The sequence below is a fragment of the Melospiza melodia genome, unplaced genomic scaffold, assembly GCF_035770615.1.
Source record: "Melospiza melodia melodia isolate bMelMel2 unplaced genomic scaffold, bMelMel2.pri scaffold_28, whole genome shotgun sequence".
NCBI lineage: Eukaryota > Metazoa > Chordata > Aves > Passeriformes > Passerellidae > Melospiza > Melospiza melodia.
In genome coordinates this window covers 11,783,298-11,801,806 of record NW_026948600.1, presented here as the reverse complement: position 1 = coordinate 11,801,806, position 18,509 = coordinate 11,783,298, and positions in this window count along the sequence as shown.

Here is an 18,509-nt window from a genome sequence, read left to right as displayed (position 1 = left end):
CATTTGGGAGTTTTATTGACAAAGCAGCTGCGGCCATAGGCCGGGCGGGAGTCGCAGAATAAATGAAGGGGGCGCTATTGAAGCAGTGCACCTTACAAAATAGCTATCCGGCCACGCAAAGGGTGCTAGCCACTCTGGGAGCAAATTGGACCATTGAGGAAGCACTAGAGCGAATGGCATTACAGCCAATAGCCTCACAGGCATTTTTATTAGATGCCTTAAAGGAATTAGGATTAGGGCTGCAAAAGCAAGCAGAATCCACTCAAAATCAGGTGTTAGCTGCTCTTGCTCCTCTCCGAAACGGCTCAATGGCAGTCACGCAGGGAGGCTCGAGATCACACCTCATGTGCTACCGATGTGGCAATCGGGGACACATGCGCCGAGAATGCAGAGCGACTGGCGTGTGGTGCCAAAGCTGCCAATCTAGCTCCCAAAACACTACGGCTTGCCGGCGCCGATCGGGAAATGGGCGGTGGAGCGCGATTGCCGTCCATGCCCAGACACAAGTTGCCGCCATGACATCAGCGCCACCTCCTTTCTGCAGCCAGCAGCAGCAGGGAGCCTCGGCTTGGACATATCAGCAGCAGTAGATGTCACGTTAATGACGAACCGGCCTGAAAGGATACCAACTGGAGTAAACGGTCCTCTCATGCTACAAGGACAAAAATGTGGAGCATCTTTACTAGGACGCTCCTCGATGTCCATGCTGGGACTATTTGTATTGCCTGGGGTCATAGATGCAGACTATACAGGAGAAATACAAATCATGGCTTACATCCATTATCCCCCGCTAAAGATAACATAAGGTCAATTCGTTGCGCAATTGGTACCGTTACCTCAGATGACATCGGGTATTCCATCGCTTACTGGACAGAAGCGTGATGGAAAGGGTTTTGGCTCCACCAGCATTACAGTCCTGACTGTAGATCTACAGGAGAGGCCAAAACAGAGAGTTGAGATCACCCATGGACGTCAGAGTATAACCCTTTATGGACTATTGGATACGGGAGCAGACACCAGCATTATATCTCCAGAAGCATGGCCACAGCATTGGCCCTTGTTCCCATCAACAAACATGCTCACAGGAGAAGGAGGACTTACCTCGGCAAGCAGAACACCGCCTGTGTCAGTGCGCATTGATGGGCAACAGGTATCTGTTGTGTTCTCAGTTGTTCAGTTGCCTCCTACAGTCTCTTGCCTGATTGGCAGGGACATTTTAACACAGCTGGGGGTGGTGTTGACCAATCACCACCCTTTGGGGTAATTGCCATTGCTTGGACTTTCCCCATTCCACTCACCTGGAAAACAGATACACCGGTGATGGTTAAGCAGTGGCCCTTGAAAGGGGAGAGTCTTATGCACGCCCATGAATTGGTGAAGGAACAATACACGCAAGGACATTTGCGACTCTCAGCGAGTCCGTGGAACACGCCCATTTTTGTGATTAAGAAGAAGTCAGGAAAATACCGCCTGGTACACGATCTATGAGCTGTGAATGACCAGATGGAACCGATGGGGGCCTTGCAGCCTGGTCTTCCAAATCCAGCCATGATACCTCAAGATTGGCCACTTCTAATCATCGACTTAAAGGATTGTTTGTTCACTATTGGGCTGCATCCCGATGACATGAAAAGGTTTGCCTTTACCGTACCAGCAATAAATTGTGGGGAACCAGACAAAAGATTTGAGTGGACGTCATTGCCGCAGGGGATGCGCAATTCCCCCATGTTGTGCCAGCTTTATGTTGATGCCGCATTACAGCCATTGCGTCAGCAGCGGCCAGCTACCATAATATATCATTACATGGATGATATTTTGTTTGCACAGCAACAGCCATTTTCCCCTTTGCAGGCTGACAGCATCAGAGACACTCTTGCAGCATATTCACTTGTTATTGCCACAGAGAAAATTCAGACCACGAAACCATGGAAGTATTTGGGATGGACTTTATTGGACCAAACAGTGGTACCCCAAAAATAAGAACTGCACTTGGACATTAAGACTTTGCATGATGCTCAAAAGTTGCTAGGAGACTTGCAGTGGCTAAAACCCATTGTGGGAATACCAAATCACTTGTTGGAGACCCTACGACCCTTGTTAAAGGGCACTGACCCCACTACCCCTGTATGCCTCACCAAGGAACAGCACACCGCCCTACAGCAAATCAGTAATTGTGTACAACAAGGATATGTGTCCTGTCGACAGCTAGATTGCCCTACTGACCTCACCGCTTGGAATAGTCCTTGTCACCTACTTGGCGCTCTCTCCCAATGCGAGAACAAAACGGGGGAGATACGGGTATTGGAATGGCTGTCACCACCGCTACAACATAAAAGAACAATATTCTCAAAAATCAAACAATTGGCTGTGTTGATCAAAAAAGGCCGTCTCAGAATTACTGAAGTGAACGGTTGAGAGCCTGCCACCATTAGGCTTCCCATGGAAAAAGTACCATGGGACTACCATGGACTGGTACCTGGTTAATTCAGTGGACTTACAGGAAGCATTATTGACATCGTCTGCAAAGGTGGAGACAAGCAAGTCAGTGCCCAGGGTCCTGCAATGGATGACAGAATGGGACTGGATCACTCGGCTGCTGAGAAGAGAGCGCCCCATAGAAGGAGCCAAAAATATTCAAAATTATCCTAAAGTCTCCAAAATCCGCCCTAAAATATCCTTAATCCTTCCTAAAATATTTTCAAAATATCCTTAAAATGTCCCAAATGATCCTAAAATGTCTCAAATCCATCTTAAATTATCCGAAATCCATCCTAAAATATCCCTAAAATATCCCAAAATAACCTAAAATATCCCAAATCCATCCTAAAATATCCCCAAATCCCCAAGTTTGTTCCCAAATTCAGCCCAAAAATTGGCCCCAAATTTGGCCCCAAAATCCCCAAGTTTGGCCCCAAATTTGACCCCAAAATTGGCTCTCAAATCCCCAAATTTGGCCCCAAAATCCGGTCCCAAAATCCCCAAAATTTGGCCACAAATTCTCCAGGTTTAGCCCTAAAATCAGCCCCAAAATCGGCTCTAAAATCCCAAAATAAGCCCCAAAATCGGCTCCAGAGTCCCTGAATTCAGCCCCAAATCCCCTTTTTTAGGTTTATTTCTATTTGATTTTAGGGTGTTTTTGAGGTTTTTGGGGTTTTTTTAGTTTATTTTAGGATTTTTAGGGTTTTTTTAGGGTTTTTTTTCAGTTTCTTTTTTTTTTTTTTTTAGGATTTTTTGTGGGGTTTGGTGTTTTTTTAGAGTTTTTTAAGGTTTTTTTGAGGCGTTTTTGGGGTTGTTTTAAGGCCGATTTTTGGCATTTCTTAGGTTTCTTTTCCGTTTGTTTTTAGGGGTTTTTTTAGGGGTTTTTTTTGTGGGTTTTTTTTAAGACTCTTTCAAGGTGGTTTTTAGAGTTTTTTTCCGTTGTTTTTTTAGGAGTTTTTGGGGGTTTTTCAGGGATTTTTGTGGAGTTTTTTAGGAATTTTTTAGGCATTTTTAGGGGCTTTTTCCGTTTATTTTTTAGGTTTTTTTGAGGTTTTTGGTGTTTTTTTTGGTTTCTTTTTAGAGTTTTTGTGGGTTTTTTAGGACTTTTTCAGGTGTTTTATAGGGGTTTTTTGTTTCTTTTTTAGGATTTTTTTTGAGGTTTTGGGGTCGTTTTGGGGGTTTTCTTGGCTTTTTAAAGGCCTTTTAAAGGTGTTTTTCAGGAGTTTTTAGGTTTTGTTTTCTGTTTTAGGGTGTTTTTTTGAGGTCTTTTTAGGGTTTTTTTTGAGGGGGCTTTGGGCTCTTTGGGGTTTTCTTTATTTATTTATTTATTTTTTTTTCTTTCTGGACTGTTTTAGGGGATTTTTTGTATTTTTGGGGGGTTTTTTGAGTTTTTGGAGGAGTTTTTTGGGCATTTTTCGTGGGTTTTGGGCGTTTTTTGTTTGGTTGTATTGAGGATTTTTTGGGTATTTTGTGGGTTTTGTGAGAATGTTTTGATTTTTAAATTCTTAATTTTCTGGGAATTTTGGGGAACTTTTCAGGGTTAATTTTTAAATTTTTTTTTTGTAATTTTTGGGGTTTTCAGGGGAATTTTTCTGGATTTATAATGGGAGTTGGAGCCCAAAATTTTTGTGAAATTTGTTGGATTTTTTTCAGGATTTTGGGGGAATTTTTTGAGGGATTTTTGAGAAATTTTTAGGATTTTTTGGGGGGATTGTTTTTAATTTCCCAGGAATTTCGGGGGATTTTTTGTGGCTTTCTTGGGGGATTTTTTCCACATTTTTTTTTTTTTTTTAGTATTTTGGGGAATTTTTTGGCGAATTTTTGAGGGGATTTTTTGGGATTTTTTTTTTTTTTTTTTTTTGGGGGGGAGATTTTTAAAGAACTTTTGGCTTATTTTCTGGGATTCTTTTGAGGTTTTGGGGGGGATTTTAAAGGTTATTTTTTGGAATTTTGAGGGGAATTTTGGGGAATTTTTTAGGGTTTTTTTTTATTTTTTGGGGATATTTTTTGGGATTTTTTCGGATTGTTTTTTGGATTTTTTAACACATTTTGGGGAATTTTTTGGGGTTAATTTTCCCATTTTTGGGGGATATTTGATATTAATTTTTTGGGACTTTTTAGGAGATTTTGGGGTATTTTTTTTCCTTTTTTTTGGGGGGGGGGGTGTTTTAGACTTTCTGGGCTATTTTTTGAGATTTTTTTGGTTATATTTCCCAATTTTTTAAGGGGATTTAAAAAAAAAAATCTGGGGAATTTTTAGGATATTTTGGGGTATTTTTTTCGATTTTTTTGGTTTTTTTTAGATTTTTCTGGGTTATTTTTTTGATATTTTTTTCGTTATATTTTCCGATTTTTTGGGGTTATAATTTCGCTTTTTTGGGGGATATTTTATTTTAATTTTTTGGGGATTTTGTAGGATATTTTGGGGTATTTTTGCAATATTTTTTAATATTTTTCTGGGTTATTTTTGGGGGGATTTTTTGGGTTATATTTTCCAAATTTTTAGGGGACTTCAAAACATTTTTGGGGTCCTTTTGGGATATTCTGGGGTATTTTTCTCGATTTTTTGGGGGTTTTTTTGAGATTTTTCTGGGTTATTTTTTGGGGATTTTTTAGGTTATATTTTCCGATTTTTTGGGGGGTTATAGTTTCGTATTTTTGGGGGATATTTTTTAAAATTTTGGGGATTTTTTTCGCATATTTTGGGATATTCTGGCCATTGTTTTGATCTTTTTTTTACTTTTTTTTGAGATTTTTTGGGTTATTTTTTGGGTTATATTTTCCGATTTTTTGGGGCATATTTTTTAAACTTTGTGACCCCGAAATCCCCAAATCTCTCAGATTTGGGACCCCCCCAAAACTCCCTTGGGACCCCCCAAAATCCCCAAATTTGAGACCCAAAATTCCCCAAATTCCCCCAATTTGGGACCCCTCCCCCACCCCGTTACCCCAAAATCCCCCCTTGAACCCCAAAATTGGGCCCCCAAATCCTCCCCAGGACCCCCCAAAATCGCCAAATATTGGACTCCCCAAAACCCCCCCAGGACCCCCCAAAATTCCCCAAATTTCCCCCCAAATTTCCCCCACAAATTCCCCATTTTCTTCCCAAAATTCCCCCAAATTTCCCCAAAATTCCCATTTCCTCCCCAAATTTCCTCAAGATTTCCCATTTTCTCCCTGATTCCTTTCAAATTCCTCCAAAATCTCCCAAATTCCCCGAAAATTTTCCTCCCCAAAAATCCCCAATTTTATCTCCCCAAAATCCCCCAAATTTCCCATTTTCCTACAAAATTCCCCATTTTCTCACCAAATTTCCCTCAAAATTTCCCTAATTTTCCCATTTTCTCCCAAATTCCCAATTTTTCCTCAATTTTCATCCAAAATTCCCCAATTTCCCCAGGTTTTGCCCCATTCCAGCTCCCTGATCCGAATTTCACCCTGAAATTTACCCCAAAATGTCCCAAAAAGTCCCAAATTCACCCCAAAATCCAACCCAAAAATGGCCCAACTTTACCCCAAAATCCACCCCAAAATCCCAAAATTACCCCCAAAGTTACCACAAAATATCCCAAATTGACCCTGAAATTACCCCAAAAAGTCCCAAATTCCCCCCAAAATTATCTCCAAAAAATCCCAACATTCACCCCAAGATTTACCCCAAAATTCCCAAGTTCACCTCCCGATGCTGACCCTGCTGTGAGTGACCAAAAACCCCAAAATTCACCCCAAAATATCCCCAAAGCCCTCAAAATTTCCCCAAAAATTCACCCCAAGATACACCCCAAAAATCCCAAATTTACCCTGAAATTCACCCCAAAATTACCCCCCAAAAATCCGAATTTCACCGCAAAATTTACCCCAAAATTATCTCCAAAAATCCCAAATTCACCCAAAAATTCACCCCAAAATATCCCGAATTCACCCCAAAATTCACCCCAAAAATCCCAAATTCACCCCAAATTCACCTCCCAGCGCTGACCGTGCTGAGAGTGACCCAAAAACCCCCAAATTCACCCCAAAACCCCCCAAATTTACCCCAAAATGTCCTAAATTCACCCCCATAAAACCCCAAAATTTACCCAAAAATTCACCCCAAAAATGTCATAAAGCATCCCAAAATTCACCCCAAAATATCTGAAAATTCACCCCAAAATTTACCCCAAAATTTCCCAAATTCACCCCAAACTCCCCCCCGATGCTGAACCCAAAAATGTCCCCAAATGACCCCAAACCCCCAAGATTTACCCCAAAAAGTCCCAGAAATTCCCCAAAACCCCAAATTGAACTCCTGGCACTGACCCTGCTGTGCGTGAACCCAAAAAATCCCAAAATTCCCCCAAAAATCCCAAATGTCCCAAAATGACCCAAACTCACCCGAATTCCTGCAATGACCCCGAAATGCCCCCAAGTTTCCCCAAAATTCACCCCAAAATGTCCCAAATGGACCCCAAAATATCCCAAAATTGCCCCTCAAATGTCCTCAATTGTCCCCAAATGCCCCCAAATCCCCAAAACTGTCCCCCAAATTTCCCCAAATGTCCCCAAAATGACCCAAATTTGTCCCAAAATTGCCTCAAATTGACCCTGAATTGTCCCCAAATGCCCCAAAATGCCCCCAAAGTTGACCTCAAATTTTCCCCATAATTGTCCCCAAATTGTCCCAAAATTTCCCCAATTTGTCCCGAAATTTTGCCCCAAGTTTTCCTCAATTTTCCCCCAGAATTGTCCCTAAAATGTCCCAATTTTCCCCTAAATTTTACCCCAAAAATGACACCAAATGTCCCCAAAATGTCCCAAATGTCCCAAATTTGCCCCAAAAATGCCCAAATTGACCCCAACAGTCCCAGAATTGGCCCCAAATTTTCCCCCAAATGGCCCCAAAATGCCCCAAATTTGTCCCCAGAATTGACCCCAAAATGTCCGAAAATTGTCCCCAAATGTCCCCAAATATTCTGAAAATTGACCCCAAACTGTCCCCAAAATAACCAAGAATTGTCCCCAAAATTGTCCCCAAATTTGCCAAAAATTCAACTCCAATATTGTCCCTAAAATGTCCCCAAATATCCTGAAAATGTCCCCAAATTGTCCCCAAAATTGTCCCTAAAATTTGGCGGCCATTTTGAGACATTTGAGGACATTTGGGGACATTGGGGGGACATTGGGGGGACATTGGGGGACATTGGGGGACATTGGGGGGACATTGGGGACATTGGGGACATTGGGGACACTTTGGTGACACTCTGGTGACACTTTGGGGACATTGGGGGGGTTGGTGCCACTTTGTGGCCCCTCGGTGTCACCCTGGTGCCACTCTTTGTGCCTTTGGTGCCACCTGGGTGACATTTGGTGCCATTTGATGTCACTTTAGTGCCACGTGGTGCCACTCTAATGCCACTCGGTGCCATTTGGTGCCACTTTGGTGCCACTCAGGTGACACCTGGCACCACTCGGTGCCACTCTGGTGCCATTTGGTGCCACCTGGTGCCACTTCATGTCCCTTTAGTGCCACCTTAGTGCCATTTGGCGCCATTTGGTGCCATCTGGTGCTACTTTGGTGCCACTTGGTGCCACTCTGGTGCCATTTGGTGCCACCTGATGTCCCTTTAGTGGCACTTTGTGCCATTCAGTGCCACCTGGTGCCACCTGGATGCCATCTGATGTCCCTTTGATGCCGCTGGTGCCACTTTGATGCCATTTTTTGTCACTTTGGTGCCACTTTGGTGCCACCTGATGCCATCTGGTGCCATTTTTTGTCACTTTGATGCCATTTGGTGCCACTCTGGTGCCATTTTTGTCACTTTGGTGCCATTTTTTGTCCCTTTAGTGCCACTTTGGTGCCACTCGGTGCCACTCTGGTGCCACGCAGGGACACCTGGCACCCCTGGCACCCCCCGGCTCCCCTTTGGTGCCATTTGGTGCCATTTGGTGCCATTTGTCCCCATTTTGGGACAGTGCCCTGCGCGGGCTCAGCCCTGGGGCCGCTACCGCCCCTCCCCCCCCAGGGCCCCTCCCCCAGATGGGCGTGGCCCTGTCGAGGCCCCGCCCCCCGCGGCTCCAGTGCGCAGGCGTGGGGACTGGGGCGGACTGGGACAAACTGGGATGGACTGGGAGGGACTGGGAGGTGAAAATCTGGTGGTTTTGTGTCAAAAATTAGGGATTTGAGGGGGGAAAAATGGGGATTTTAGAGGGGAAAATGGGACTGGGAGAGGACTGGGTTATACTGGGACAAACTGGTTTGAACTGGGATGGACTGGGAGGGACTGGGAGGGACTAAAGGGAAAAAATCCGGGGATGTTGGGGTTAAAAATGGGGAATTTAGGGGGAAAATGGGACTGGGAGGGGACTGGGTTATACTGGGATGGACTGGGGGGACTGGGAGGGACTAAAGGGAAAAAATCCGGGGATTTATGGGGTAAAAATGGGGATTTAAGGGTTAATAATGGAGATTTAAGGGTTAAAAATCAGGGTGATAAAGGGGAAAACGGGACTGGGTTATACTGGGAGGGACTGGGACAAACTGGGATGGGCTGGGAGGGACTGGGGGGAAAAATCCGGGGATTTTGGGGAAAAAAACCGGGAATTTAGGGGTTAAAAGTGGGAATTTAAGGGTTAAAAATGGCGATTTTTTTTTCAGGGTTAATAACGTGGATTTAGGGGTTAAAAGTGGGACTGGTTTGGACTGGGAGGCACTGGGAGGGGACTGGGTTATACTGGTTTGTACTGGGGGGGGGAAATCCTGGGATTGAAGGGTTAAATTGGGGATTGAAGGGTTAAAATGGGGATTTTAGGGGGAAAAATGGGACTGGGAGGGGACTGGTTTATACTGGTTTGTACTGGGGGGGAGTGGGAGGGACTGGGAGGAGAAAATCTGGGCATTTTAGGGTTAAAAATTGGGGATTTTAGGGTTAATAATGGAGATTTAAGGGTTAATAATCGGGGCCTTAGAGGGGAAAACGGGACTGGGTTATACTGGGAGGGACTGGGAGGGAAAAAATCCGGGGATTTTGGGGTTAAAATTTGGGCATTTTAGGGTTAAAAATTGGGGATTTTCGCGGGAAAAATGGGGATTTAAGGGTTAAAAATTGGGGGTTTAGAGGGGAAAATGGGCCTGGGAGGGGACTGGGTTATACTGGGACAAACTGGGATGGACTGGGAGGGACTGGGAGGGACTGGGGGGAAAAATCCGGGGATTTTTGGAAAAAAAAACCCGGGAATTTAAGGGTTAAGAGGGGGGATTTTAGGGTTAAAATGGGGATTTTGGGGTAATAATTGGGGCCTTAGAGGGGAAAACGGGACTGGGTTATACTGGTTTATACTGGGAGGGACTGGGACAAACTGGGATGGGGTGGGAGGGACTGGGGGGAAAAATCCGGGGATTTTTGGGAAAAAAACCCGGGAATTTAAGGGTTAAAAGTGGGAATTTAAGGGTTAAAAATGGCGAGGTTTTTTTTAGGGTTAATAACGTGGATTTAGGGGTTTAAAATGGGACTGGTTTGGACTGGGAGTTACTGGGAGGGGACTGGGTTATACTGGTTTGTACTGGGGGGGAGTGGGAGGGACTGGGGGGAGAAAATCCGGGCATTTTAGGGTTAAAAATTGGGGATTTTAGGGTTAATAATGGAGATTTAAGGGTTAATAATCGGGGCCTTAGAGGGGAAAACGGGACTGGGTTATACTGGGAGGGACTGGGAGGGAAAAATCCGGGGACTTTGGGGTTAAAATTTGGGCATTTTAGGGTTAAAAATTGGGGTTTCAGAGGGGAAAATGGGACTGGGTTATACTGGCAGGGACTGGGACAAACTGGGAGGGACTAAAGGGAAAAAAATCAGGGGATTTAAGGGTTAAAAATTGGGCATTTTAGGGTTAAAAATGGGGATTTTCGAGGGAAAAATTGGGATTTAAGGGTTAAAAATTGGGGGTTTAGAGGGGGAAATGGGAGTGGTTTGTACTGGTTTGTACTGGTTTGTACTGGGAGGAAAAATCCGGGGATTTTAGGGTTAAAAATGGGGATTTTAGAGGGGAAAATGGGACTGGGAGGGGCTGGGAGTGTACCCAAATTTTCTGATTTTTCCCCCATTTTGTGTCCCACGAGCTGCGGCCGTTCCGGACTCTCAAAAATCCCAAATTTCCCCAAATTTCCCCAAATTTTCCCATTTTTGTCTCCATTTTGTGTCCCAAGACCTGCGGCCATTCCAGACTCTCAAAAATCCCAAATTTTCCCCAAATTTCCCCAAATTGCCCCAAATTTCCCCATTTTAACTAAATTTTCAATTTCCCCCCCCCCCCATTTTTAACCAAATTTTCTGGTTTTTTCCCCTATTTTGTGTCCCCAGAGCTGCGGCCGTTCCAGACTCTAAAGAATCCCAAATTTTTCTCAAATTTTCCCCAAATTTTCCCTTTTTTACCCAAATTTTTGGATGAAAAACTCCAAATTTTCCCATTTTCCCCCCATTTTGTGTCCCCACAGCTGTGCCCGTTCCAGCCTCCCTAAAATCCCAAATTTCCCATTTTTAACCAAATTTTCCCATTTTTGTCCCCATTTTCTGTCCCAGGAGCTGCGGCCATTCCAGTCTCTCAAAAATCCCAAACTTCCCCAAATTTTCCCATTTTTGTCCCCATTTTGTGTCCCCAGAGCTGTGGCCGTTCCAGGCTCTCAAAAATCCCAAATTTTCCCATTTTTTCCCATTTTTAACCAAATTTCCCCATTTTTAACCAAATTTTCCCATTTTGGACCAAATTTCCTGCTTTCCCCCCCATTTTAAACCAAATTTTCCAATTTTAGTCCCCATTTTGTGTCCCCGGAGCTGCGGGGAAATTGGGAAAAATGGGGAAAGAATTGAAAAAAATGGAAAAAAAAAGAGAAAATCGGGAAAAAATGGAAAAAATGAGGGAAAACAAAGGGAAAATGAGGGGGAGGTTCTGGCTCAGAGCGTGGTCAACGGGGAGAGAAATTGGGGGGGGGAAATGGAGAAATTGGGAAAACTGGAAAAATTTAAAAATTGGGGGGAAACAGGGAAAGAAATGAGAAAAAATGGAAAAAAATGGGAAAAAAATGGGGAAAATGGGGAAAAACAAAGGGAAAATGAGGGGGAGGTTCCAGGCTCAGAGCGTGGTCAATGGGGAGAGAAATTGGGGGGAAAAATGGGAAAATTGGGGAAAATGGAAAAATTTAAAAATTGGGAGAAAAAACCGGCAAAAAACAAAAAAAAAAAATGTGGGGAAAAAAGGAAAAAAATGGGGTAAAACAAAGGAAAAACGGGGAAAAAATAGGAAAAAACAGGGAAAAATGGGGGGAAAATGTGAGGAAAAAATGTGGGAAATATGTGGGAAAAAAATAGGAAAAAAAACAGGGAAAATGGGGAAAAAATAGGGAAAATGGGGGGAAATGGGGAAAAAACAGGGGAAAATGGGTGGAAAAAATGTGGGAAAAATAGGGAAAAAATAGGGAAAAAAACCAGGGAAAAATGTGGGAAAATAGGGGGGAAATGGGGAAAAATAGGAAAAAAACAGGGAAAAATGGAGGGAAATGGGGAAAAAAAAGGAAAAAACCAGGAAAAAATGGGGGGAAAATGGGAGGAAAAAACAGGAAAAAAGGCAGGAAAAGTGGGGGAAAATAGGAAAAAATGTGGGAAAAATGGGGGGAAATGGGGAAAAAATAGGAAAAAAGAGAGAAAAATGGGTGGAAAATGGGAGGAAAAAACAGGAAAATGGGGGAAAAATGGGGGGAATGGGGAAAAAAAACAGGGAAAAAAACAGGGAAAAATGGGTGGAAAAAATGTGGGGAAAATGGGGGAAAAATAGGAAAAAATCCAGGGGAAAATGGGGGGGAAATGGGGAAAAACCAGGAAAAAATGTGGGAAATATGGGGGGAAAATGGGGAAAAATAGGAAAAAAACAGGGAAAATGGGGGAAAATGGGAAAAAAAAAAAAAGGAAAAAAACAGGTAAAAATGGGGGGGAAATGGGAGGAATAAACAGGAAAAAAAATCCGGGAAAAGTGGGGGAAAAATAGGAAAAAATGTGGAAAAAAAATTTAAAAAATATGGGAAAAATGGGGGGGAAATGGGGAAAAATTAGGAAAAAACCCAGAGAAAAGTGGGGAAAAAATAGGAAAAAAACGGAGGGAAATGGGGAAAAATGTGGGGAAAAATGGGGAAAAATAGGAAAAAAATGTGGGGAAAAGGGGGGGAAATGGGAGGAAAAAACAGGAAAAAATGTGGGAAAAATGGGGTGGAAATGGGGAAAAATAGGAAAAAATGTGGGGAAAATGGGAAAAAATAGGAAAAAACAGGGAAAAATGGGGAAAAATGGGAGGAAAAAACAGGAAAAATGTGGGGAAAATGGGGAAAAAATAGGAGAAACCCAGGGAAAAATGGGGAAAATGGAGGGAAATTGGGAAAAATGGTGAAGAAATGGAAAGAACTGCAGAAAAATGGGGAAATTGGGGGGAAAACAGGGAAAAATGGGGGAAACCAGGGAAAATCGGGGGTAAAATGGAAAAATTGGGGTAACGGGAAAAAATAGGGGGAATTGAGAAAAAAAATAGGGGGAAAATGGGGGAAAAAGGGAGGGGAAAGGAGGGAAAAATCGGAAAAATTTGAGAAAATGGAAAAATAGTGAAAAAATGGGGAAAATGGGTGGGAAGTGGTGAAAATATTGGGGAAATGGTGGAAAATGGGTTTAAAATGGTGAAAATTTGGTTTAAAATGGTGAAAATTGGGGTGGAAATGGGGAAAATTGGGTGGAAATTGTGAAAATGGGTTAAAATGGTGAAAAATGGGTGGAAATGGTGAAAATGGGGGGGAAATGGTGAAAATTGTGTTAAAAATGGTGAAAATTGGGGTGGGAAATGGTGGAAAATGGGTTTAAAATGGGGAAAAATGGGGTGGAAATGGTGGAAAATAGGTTAAAAATGGTGAAAATTTGGGGCAAATGGTGAAAACTGGGTTATAATGGTGAAATTTGGTTAAAATGGTGAAAATGGGTTAAAAATGGTGAAAACATTGGGGGAAATGGTGAAAAATGGGGTGGGAAATGGTTAAAATGGTGAAATTTGGGTTAAAAATGGTGAAAATGGGTGAAAATGGGTTAAAATGGTAAAAAATGGGTTAAAATGGTGAAAATTTGGTTAAAATGGTGAAAATTCGTGTGGGAAATGGTGAAAATTCGTGTGGGAAATGGTGAAAATTGGGTTAAAAATGGTGAAAAATGGTGAAAATTGGGCTAAAAAGGTGAAATTTGGGTGGAAATGGTGACAATGGGTGAGGGACATCAAGATGGAGCCCGAGGACACCGAGGGTGACAATGCCAGCCCAGGAACGGCCTTGGGGACACCGAGGGTGACAATGCTAGCCCAGGAGTGGCCTTGGGGACACCAGGATGGGCTGAGGGACACCAAAGTGGCCTCGGGGAGAACAATGGCCCCGAGGCCTCCTCAGATGTCCCCAAGGTCCCCAAGGTCTCCAATGTCCCCAGATGTCCCCAAGGTCCCATCACCCCAGCATCTCCAATGTCCCCAAGGTCCCCAATGTCCCCAAGGTGCCATCACCCCAATATCTCCAGGGTCCCCAATGTCCCCAATGTCCAAACATCTCCAATGTCCCCAGTGTCCCATCACCCCAACATCTCCAGGGTCCCCAATGTCCAAACATCTCCAATGTCCCCCAGGTTTTCCAATGTCCCCAAGGTCCCCATCACCCCAACATGTCCAATGTCCCCAGTGTCCCATCACCCCAACATCTCCAATGTCCCCACTGTCGCATCACCCCAACATCTCCAAGGTCCCCAATGTCCCCAACGGCCCCAACACCCTCCATATTCGCAAGGTCCCCAAGGTCTCCAAGGTCCCAAACATCTCCAGTGTCCCCAAGGTCCCCATCATCCCAATGTCCCCAGGGTCCTCAAGGTCCCCATTGCTCCAACATCCCCGATGTCCCCAGTGTCCTCCATACTCCCAAGGTCCTCAAGGTCCCCAACATCTCCAATGTCCCCGAGGTGCCATCACCCCAGCATCTCCAATGTCCCCAAGGTCTCCAATGTCCTCAGTATCCCCAAGGTCCCATCACCCCAACATCTCCAGTGTCCCCAACGTTCTCCAATGTCCCCAAGGTCCCCAAGGCCCCATCACCCCAGTGCACCTGATGTCCCCAGTGCCCCCAGTGTCCCCAAGGTCCCAAAGGTCTCCAACATCTCCAATGTCCCCAAGGTCCCCAAGGTCCCCATTGCCCCAACATCTCCAATGTCCCCAGTGTTTTCCAATGTCTGCAATGTCCCATCACCCCAACATCTCCAGTGTGCCCAAGGTCCCCATCATCCCAATGTCCCCAAGGTCTCCAATGTCCCCATCACCCCAACATCTCCAATGTCCCCAACATCTCCAATGTCCCCAAGGTCTCAAAGGTCCCCAACATCTCCAATGTGCCCAACAACCTCCATATTCCCAAAGTCCCCAATGTCCTCAAGATTCCCAAGGTCTCCAACATCTCCAACATCTCCAAGGTCCCCAGTGTCCCCAAGCTCCCCAAGGTCCCCAAGATCCCCATCACCCCAACATCTCCAACATCTCCAAGGTCCCCAAGGTCTCCAAGGTCTCCTCACTCGTGTCCCCTCTCCCCCAGGCTTGTCCCCGGTGTCCTGCCCCCCCCGTCCTGGCGGGTGACGCGCTGCTCCTGGTGGTGGCCCAGCTGCCCCGGGTGTTCCTGTGGGGGGCCGGCGGCTTTGTGCCGCACACGGACATCCCGCACATGGACATCCCGCACGGGGACATCCCGCACGGGGACATCCCGCACATGGACATCCTGCACAGGGACATGTGGTTATGGGGGTCCATCAGGGTTATGGGGTCATGTGGTTATGGGGGTCCATCAAGATCATGGGAGTAACCAGGGTCATGGTGTTATGGGGTTCCATCAGGGCCATGTGGTTATGGGGGTCCATCAGGGTCATGGGGTTATGGAGGTCGATCAAGGCTATGGGGTCATGGGGGTCAATCAGGGTCATGAGGGTCCATCAAGGTCATGGTGGGTCAGCAGGATCATGGGGTTATGGAGTTCCATCAGGGTCATGGGGTTATGGAGGTCCATAAAGGTTATGTGGTTATGGGGGTCAATCTGGGTCATGGGGGTCCATCAAGGTCCTCGGGGTCCATCAAGGTCATGGGGTTATGGGGTTCCATCAAGGCCATGTGGTTATGGGGGTCCATCAAGGCCATGTGGTTATGGAGGTCCATCACGGTCATGTGGTTATGGGGTTCTGTTGTGGGAAGGAGACCAGGACACCAGGTGGTTCATCACAGGTCCAGTTTATTGAAGAAAGCATCAAGCACTTATGCAGCAAATAATAAGCTCATGAATATTCTGTAAGCCAAGCAATCTATTGGTTAAACTATACCATGAACTCTTCCTCATTCCTTAGGGGTTACATCTCTCTTTTCTCATGTCTTTTTCACTATTTGTTATCCTACTACAGCTAGGCCCAAGGACACGCTATCTCACAGGTGCAGGACTTGGAATTAACCACGGCTTTGTACTTTTCCAATCTCCAGCCTCCTAAATTTCCCAACACTTCCCCTGTTTTTATTTTTTATGAAAAGCAAAATTCTATGGGCTAACTGTGTCACACTCTTTGCAGCACAAAAATAGGCAATTCTAACAACTAAACAGTATTTCAAACAGTATTCTCAGCTAGCAAGGTTTCTCTCTTACAAGGGATCTAAGCCAGGGAAACAAAACAAAAAGGCTGTCACTATTTATAGGATATGCTATACAACAGATACAAAAAGAATTCTATGTGCTACAAGGCTCAAACCAAACTCAGGTGTGCTAATACAACTTACAAAAATAAGCTAAAGGAGTAACGTGTGCGCAGGTTTCACCCGTGTCAACTGTCTGGTCAGTTTGCTTTCTATTCTCAAACAGCAGATATACTTCAAACAGGAATGGCTCTACTTACAAATGCTTCTGATTGTCCTTTTTTAACTAGAGTTTCTCTGATGTTCACAACAACACTTCGCACACAAGTCATAAAAATAAACGCCTATCATAAAAGTATAGATCTATCTAACATCACTTAAACTTAATAGTACCTAGACATAAAATGCTTAAACTTAAAATATTTTAACTTAATAGAACTTAACATTACTTAAACTTATCTTTACTTAAACTTAACAGATTTTTAAATCAACAGAACTTACATGTAAAATCACTTAAATCTAACAAAACTTCAACAAAACTTAACTGACTTTAAATTCTACATAACTTAAACCTAATATAATTTAAACAGAATCTAGGTTTATTTAAAATTAATAACACTTAAACTTAACAGGAGATAAATTTAACAAAACTCAACCTTAACAGTATTTAACATTTAATGGCACTTAATAGATAATTTAACTTAAACTAAGCAACGGATAACACTTACTATAGAAATAAAATATCGCATTTACTATAACTTACTTACAGGCCTGATTCTAAAATACTAAACTAAAACAAGTTTCTTCACGTATTTGCTGCAGCATTTTTATACTTAAATGCACTCAAACATAAAATGTTTTTTTTAAAGGTATACCTGTGGAAAAATTCTTTTAAATTCAGTGCTTGCTTTTACTTTTATCACATCTAAACAAAGTTTAAAAAATACAAAAAACACACTCATTACATCTTACTTCTACAACCACTTTAACACATTTTTAACGTTTTTAAATTTTTTCAAAATATAATTTCAGAGTTTAATGTTCTACTGACTGAGTTAGTTGGGCTTCTGATATTTAAAGTCTCTTTTACAGTCTCTGCTAGGAAAAATAAAAAATCCTTTTGACATAGGTGAAAAATGTCTTGACCGTAATGGTCCTTGGTGTCCTTTGTTTATTATCACTGGCTTCTTACTTGCAGTAGGAATCTTTCTTTTGTTGACAAGAGTCACATTTATTATGCTGTTAGGTCTCACACTGAAGCTTTTGCCGGCTGCGGGGCGGAGGGAGAGCGCTCCCGCTGGAAGAAGCGCTCCGGTCCCGCGGCGCTTGTGTCGGAGGGGGCGACCCCCCCCGAGGGCTGCCGCCGCTGCCGCCGCTGCAGCGCAGCATTTCAGGCGGCCGCTCGCCGCGGCTGCTCCCCATGGCGGAGCGCCCATGCCGAGTTCGGAGCAGCACAGCCTCGCAGGCGTCCCGAGCCGCAGCTGCTGCTGTGCACTCAGAGACATGCTGAAGTGTATTGTACATCACCCGCCATGGCTTGCTCGGTTTCTTTGCTGACTTATCATCTTCTAACACTGCTTCCCACAGTATATCCCCAGATTTTCTCCATTCTGAAAGTTCATGTGGGTTAAGGAAAGTTTCTTCAGCGTATCCGTAGGCTAATAACAATTCTATCCCCTTTATCCCTCACCATTCTACATACGTGGCGGATAACTTATATGCTGCTTGCCTTTTCATACCTCTTTCGTGAGCGCTCTTGAAGCTTTCCAGGCTCCAGCAGCACGTATGGCTCAGGTCACCGATGTGAACCCCGAGCATGCTTCAAAATTCTGGCACCTATGATTTAAAATATATTATGTTGTTGTCATTTACAAAATACACCCTGTGGGAAGAGGGATGGAAATGTTTATTATGCTAATAGCAATGAGTATGCTAATAATGAGGCAAAGGCGGAATTGACAATCAACCATCTAGCTGGAGAAGGACAACACAGCCTACCAGATGATCAAGCAGCAGGTATCCTCAGAGAAGTATTGGATGATATCAAAGAGATGGCTTTGCAAGCTTTAATCCAGGTATTGGATGGTAGCACCCCCAATTTGGACTAGCTTGGGTGGCTGCAGCTAAAGCTTTAGGACAATTACACCATCTTGGGTGCCTGTTAAGTAAGCAAACCAATGCTACCTCCCTCACACTGAGGGGCCTGCTCTCAGACATAGAGTCCATCAGACATGCCACCTTGCAAAACAGCGATAGAGTTTTAACTCTGGGCACAGGGGCATGGCTGTGTAGACTCTGAGGGCATGTTTTGCATGAACCTCTCCAGCCACAGAGAGTCAATC